Raw genomic sequence first — 6981 nt, 5'->3', positions numbered from 1 at the left:
TAACCCCTGCACTAGCATAACATCGAGTACGGCAAACCCTACCCATTCCCAAGTTTCGTGCGACTGTAGGCAACCCCCCGATCGTGATCATCATCACTATTTTTCTCATCAGGCTTTCGGTTAGTACTCTGGACGATTGTTAAACTCGGTTGGTTGTTTTGGCCGTTTTGGTATGTGCAATATAGCGTACAGATTATGTGATCAGGAACTAGCGATATCAACATGATTGTTTTGATAAGTATATGCACTTGAGTAGAGTTATGTGATTGTGGTAGCCATATAAGTTGAATAAATATATGCTTGTGAATCGATGAATAGGAATGGCAGTGATAACCTAGGATATGTTGAAAAAAAATTCTTAAGTCTATTGCTCATATATGATCAGTTTCTTTGTGAGTCATGATAGTTGATTTGATTGATAATAGTAGGTTAGCAATTAAATAACCAATAGAGTATTGGGTCATGTGTTTGTATATGTGATTTGTAATTAAATTGATGTGACAGTGGCTTAATTGGTCCAATAGAGTTGTGTATTCTTGACTAAAAAATGGCGGCACATGTGGGATCCAAATAAAAAAAAAAAGATATAATAAGATGCTAGGCATAAGGTGGTCCAATCATGTGGCTGCATGATCATTTAAATATAAGAATTGTTAAATATAAGAATTGGTCCAATCAAATGTAGACACATGATTCAATGGCTGCATGATCATTGATAGTGCACATCACATGTAATCAAATATTTGTTTTATTTTCACTAGACATGTCAGTAGGCTACAAGTTGAATGGTGCACATGATAATAAGGTTTTCATAAATATGGACATGTAATGAACAAGCCCATACCCATCGTGATATTGGGCCGTGCACTGCCACTGGACACACGTGCACATCCATTTAATTATTAGCAGGCTCGAAAACACCAGTTTACATCCGGACCATGATAACGATACTAGATCACAAGTCTAGTGTTCGCGTACCCCAGCTGAGCTGAAACCCACTGAGATCGGGTCTGGGCCAGCAAGTGCGGGCCTGATGGAACTGCCAAGGTAGTTGGCTGCACATGAAGTAATTCAGGCCGTGTCTTAAATGTCTTAGATGCGTTAGAAACTGTGACACCCACAAGCTTCATATCTGGGCCGTACATGTTTGATAACGGAACTTGAATTGTGCGATAAGTAAATGATACGTGCATGAGTTCAATAAGTTTGAACAGTACCTGCCAGGCGATTGTTATTTACTCTAGTTGATGAAACATGACATGGATGTTATATATTAAAACTAATGAAATATGTGCTAAAGTTTCATGTTCCTTCAAGTGAATTACTTTTGTGGTGACAATCAGTTTACATGTTATATGTGAGCATAGGAATTCCATGTTTAATTTAATTGGCCCTCCATATTAGTGGATTGCTTAGATTAATAAGTTTAGCAATGGGTCACCTAAACTCAAACATATTAACGAACAGTTGGGCAGCATAATACTTGCATGACATGTATGTTAATGTGCACTACATGCTTTCTCTTTGAGCATTTTATGTGACTACATGGATTAGTTGAAACTGACTGTATCGATAACCCCTTTTAGGACGTGATTGTTCAATTGCTAATCAAGTAGATAACCTTACCGAGCAAACCTAAGGTGAGTTCACTACATTCGAGCATGTGTCCCAGTGGTTGGGGACAGTCAGGGGGTATCCCATGGGGGGGATAAGTCTTTGGGTAAAAACGGGTATATTGGTTAATATTCTCACCTATCATCTTTTGTAAGTCCCTCATCGGGTATTAGTTAGTAGCGCTACTTAGGTTTGGCACCCTCACACCGCTCCTGTAGAGGACGGAGGTGAACTAATGACCCAGTCTGGCCCAGTACTAGATAGGAGTACGTGGGAAGGGCAGTCGTGTATTTCAGGAGCCGTCATTGTTCGGAATTGAGATATTAACAATATTACTTGCATCGGTTATTGAACTGTTTTACATATAACGGGTAACAAACGTTTTCTAAAACTGTGAACTCGCCAGCTTTGTCTGATACACGTGTTACATGCTCGCAGGTCCTTAGGTACTTGGAACGCAGGAACTTGCTGGCTGGAGGGCGCGAGTGGTCATGGTTGCTTTGCTGAGTTATTTCACGAACATTTATTTACTTTGGTTGTGTGAAACATATACTTTGTGATACGTTAATGCTTCCGCTGAACTTATGGTTTTTGAACAACTTATGTTTGGGATTTCGGTATTATTAAAAGATGAAACTTTATTTCAAACTGGTGAATCAATGTAATTGGTGGCTCATTGCTGGTCGTCACACGCCTAACAGGGACACTCCCTAGGTGGTAATTTGGGGGTGTGACAGAAAATCTACAAATAAACTAAAACAGAAAACACCACCAATAATTAGTGATTACCTGTTCAAAATAATTCAAAAAATCCCATGAATTTGGATACCAGTTGCCGACTAAGTAGATGATGATGAGCAGAAGCTTCTTCGACAACGAAGGCAATATAATTCCAGTGACGGTTCATGGTTGTTAGTAAAGGATTGGCGTTCATCTAATCTTTTTATCAACTTAAAATCACAACAAGATGCCTGACTAATGGAAAAGGGGTTGGAAGTTTTGGGATTTAGGGCGGAATAGAATTCACGAGGGAATTTTCAACATTTAAATATATTTTAGCAAAAAATTAGGAGGGAACAAGTATTTTTAAAACAATGTATATAATATTTTCTAAAATAAAAACTCTTTATAAATTAAATTATATTGTTTCGCATTTAATAATTATTTTTAACGAAGAGATAGTTTTTAATATTATTAATAAACAACAAAAAGTTATTTTTATAAACAAGTGTTACATCATAAATCATAATCTATATATATTAATAAATGAGATGATTTGGGCCATTTGTTTTTAAATGGTGGAGACATTTTGCTTATGTGGCATCCTTTGGTTGAGTAGAGAGTGATTTTGGGAGGGAATTCATCTATTTTCTCTATAAACAAACCAAATTCACAAAACACAAACCAAAACTTACTTCCATGCGGGATCAGAATTGTTTGGGTCGGTTTATTACTGTTTTCCAAAAAACTCATTTTGAATATGGATCCTATTTATTATTTTGACTCAATTATTCTTCATAAACATCTTCCTACAAACAAGTTCTTTCTCTCTGTTCTCTCTCTTCTACCTACCTTCTCCTATCATAAACTTAAAGCAATAATCCTTCACAAATCAAAGGTAAACTACATGATCGCAGCGAAATAATCTTAATTTTTGTTCTTCGATCGTATAGTAGGTTGTTTTTGGTCAAAACCCATTCGGAAAATGCTAATAATTATTGTTGTTCTTTTTTTTTTGTAGATCATTCCACTTATTCTGTAGGTATGTAAATTATATTAGATTGTTATGTATTGTAAATGCTTAATTGCACTTTTTTTATCATTTTTCTGTAATTTTTTTTGTTGTTGATGATGATTTTAATTCTCCGATTCTAATCTTATGAATGGATCTATTCTTGATGTCTTCAAAGAATGATGTTGTTAGTGATTTTTTATTTTGGTTTTTGTTTTTTCATGAGAAACCCTAAATTTTATGCAACTATCGGACTCTAAATCTTCGTCGAACTGAAGAGGTAAGTTTAATTTTATGGTTGTTTTGGTGTTTTTTGATCCGATAATTGTTATAGGTTAAATCGTTTATGCTAATCTGTATAATTTTTTAGTTACCGATAATTGTTATAGGTTAAATCGTTTATGTTAATCTGTATAATTTCTTAGTTATTTTTATTATTTTTTTTTGAAAATCTAACTATAATATTTTTTAAAATTTTAATGTCTTTGTTTTCTTAGTAATAAATTTTGTATTATATTAATTATCAATCTATTAAAGATTTTGTTATTTCCTTTATTTTTAGTATGATAATTTTCCGGAATTAAGGTTTCTATTTTTATAAATAAATGGTGATTTATTTTTAGTATGATAATTTACGGGATTGGATGTTAGAGATTTAATTTTCAGAATTCAAATTTTAAATTTTAAATTTTGAGGTTTCTATTTAAAATTTAAAATTTAAAATTTTGAGCAATTTTAAATTTCGTTAGTGATTTATTTTTAGTATGATAATTTTCCAGAATTAAGGTTTTTATTTCTATAAATAAATGGTGTTACATTTTTGAAACCTCAAATTTAAAATTTTAAGGTTTCTATTTCTATTTCCGGAATTCAAATTTTAAATTTAAAATTTTGAGCAATTTTAAATTTCGTTAGTGATTTATTTTTAGTAGGATAATTTTTCGGAATTAAGGTTTCTATTTCTATTTCCGGAATTCAAATTTTAAATTTAAAATTTTGAGCAATTTTAAATTTCGTTAGTGATTTATTTTTGAAACCTCAAATTTAAATTTTAGTGATTTATTTTTAGTATGATAATTTTCCGGAATTATGGTTTCTATTTCTATAAATAAATTGTGATTTATTTTTAGTATGATAATTTATGGGATTGGATGTTAGTGATTTAATTTTTAGAATTCAAATTTTAAATTTTGAGCAATTTTAATTTTCGTTAGTGATTTATTTTTAGTATGATAATTTTCCGGAATTAAGGTTTCTATTTCTATAAATAAATGGTGTTACGTTTTTTGAAACCTTAAATTTAAAATTTTAAGGTTTCTATTTCTATTTCCGGAATTCAAATTTTAAATTTAAACTTTTGAGCAATTTTAAATTTCGTTAGTGATTTATTTTTAGTATGATAATTTTCCGGAATTAAGGTTTCTATTTCTATTTCCGGAATTCAAATTTTAAATTTAAAATTTTGAGGAATTTTAAATTTCATTAGTGATTTATTTTTATTATGATAATTTTCCGGAATTAAGGTTTCTATTTCTATAAATAAATGGTGTTACGTTTTTTGAAACCTCAAATTTAAAATTTTAAGGTTTCTATTTCCGGAATTTAAATTTTAAATTTAAAATTTTGAGCAATTTTAATTTTCGTTAGTGACTTATTTTTAGTATGATAATTTTCCGGAATTAAGGTTTCTATTTCTATTTCTATTTCTGGAATTTAAATTTTAAATTTAAAATTTTGAGCAATTTTAAATTTCGTTAGTGATTTATTTTTGAAACCTCAAATTTAAATTTTAGTGATTTATTTTTAGTATGATAATTTTCCGGAATTAAGGTTTCTATTTCTATAAATAAATGGTGATTTATTTTTAGTATGATAATTTACGGGATTGGATGTTAGTGGTTTAATTTTTAGAATTCAAATTTTAAATTTTAAATTTTAAATTTTAAATTTTGAGGTTTCTATTTTAAATTTTAATTTTAAAATTTTGAGCAGTTTGAAATTTCGTTAGTGATTTATTTTTAGTATGATAATTTTCCGGAATTAAGGTTTCTATTTCTATAAATAAATGGTGTTACGTTTTTTGAAACCTCAAATTTAAAATTTTAAGGTTTCTATTTCTATTTCCGGAATTCAAATTTTAAATTTAAAATTTAAAATTTTGAGCAATTTTAAATTTCGTTAGTGATTTATTTTTAGTATGATAATTTTCCGGAATTAAGGTTTCTATTTCTATTTTCGGAATTCAAATTTTAAATTTTTAAATTTTGAACAATCTTAAATTTCGTTAGTGATTTATTTTTGAAACCTCAAATTTAAATTTTGGTGATTTATTTTTAGTATGATAGTTTTCCGGAATTAAGGTTTGTATTTCTATTTCTATTTCCGGAATTCAAATTTTAAATTTAAAATTTTGAGCAATTTTAAATTTCGTTAGTGATTTATTTTTAGTATGATAATTTTCCGAAATTAAGGTTTCTATTTAGATATTTTAAACTTTGCTATCTGAGCTTTATTTGGACTCAGTGACTTGAGATTTTGGGTTTTTAGGTCCGCTGGGTTATCTGGGGGATTACATTTGAGCTTTTGGTGAAATATGGTTTAAATCAAAATGATAGAACCTACCATAAAGATAAAAAAATATAAATACCTCCTTGCGTTTGTGATGCGTGCGTGTTCAACTTTGCTCTCCGTCTCTCGCCTCGGTTCCAAGGACCCTATTTCAGTATGCAGTTTTCTGATCTGATCGGAGGTGCAATTACCGACCAGATCGAGTATCCATGTAAGCAGTCTCCATCTTAGCTCATTAACTCCATCTGATCTGAAATTTTAGGATTTTGGTGATGTTTAACGATTTAATGATTATTGTTTCTTTGCTCTTTATTTGCCAAGTTTGATTCATGTTTTGAGGATTTTGTGTTTTGATAGCTGCTGACAGCATACATTGATCTATTTCAGGTATGGAAATGGATCATAACATGTTGAGAGTTCGTCTTTGTGAAGCATGATTTGATGAAGAATCGATTAAACGAAGGGATAATGGTTCATTAATCGCTCATATTGCTAAACTTGAAGCTCAGGTTGTTATTCTTTTCCACGTTGTTGACAACTGTATGGTTTTGTTAATTGGATTCAGTTGTTAGGACTCATGATCAATTTTTTTACTTGCTAAAGATTTTATTTTTAAGCAACATACTGACTAATTAGCTCCTAAAAATGTTGACTGGAGGTGGAGATGGTCAAATGAATGATTTAGTTTGCTGCTATTATCATTGGAACCTCGATTGGTTTAAACGTGGTAAATGGAGTTAGTTGAGCCAGTCCTCAGAGTGTTGTCATAACCGAAAGGTAACCTCAAACAGGTACGTTTTATAATTTTTTATGATATTTTTTAGTTGTGAATGTTTCAAATTTTGAAGAAATTGATCGGTAGAATTGAATGATTTACTTCAAATGCTACTCAATTAAGAGCATTAAAAGTCTGACCCAAATTAAGCAGACAGCTAATTTTGTTTTTTTTTGTTTTTTTTTTTTGCAGATTACTTCTTTGGTTGTGAAGATCGTGTGATTTTGGAATAAGATCGTGTGATTCTTGAAGTCATGCATTATTTGTGGAATTTAAGCTATTTAGTTGATTT

General features: G+C 30.5%; 1 long non-coding RNA gene across 1 annotated transcript; it reads left to right on the top strand.

Annotated features, from left to right (window-relative positions):
• Window positions 1-6308: 6308 nt before the first annotated feature.
• Window positions 6309-6981, top strand: LOC118481318. Its single transcript, XR_004865435.1, has 3 exons — window positions 6309-6423; window positions 6573-6705; window positions 6882-6981. It is a non-coding gene; the product is annotated as an uncharacterized LOC118481318 (long non-coding RNA).

The sequence above is a fragment of the Helianthus annuus genome, chromosome 8 (genome assembly GCF_002127325.2).
Source record: "Helianthus annuus cultivar XRQ/B chromosome 8, HanXRQr2.0-SUNRISE, whole genome shotgun sequence".
In the NCBI taxonomy this organism is placed as follows: domain Eukaryota; kingdom Viridiplantae; phylum Streptophyta; class Magnoliopsida; order Asterales; family Asteraceae; genus Helianthus; species Helianthus annuus.
This window is presented reverse-complemented; position numbering and strand designations above follow the sequence as displayed.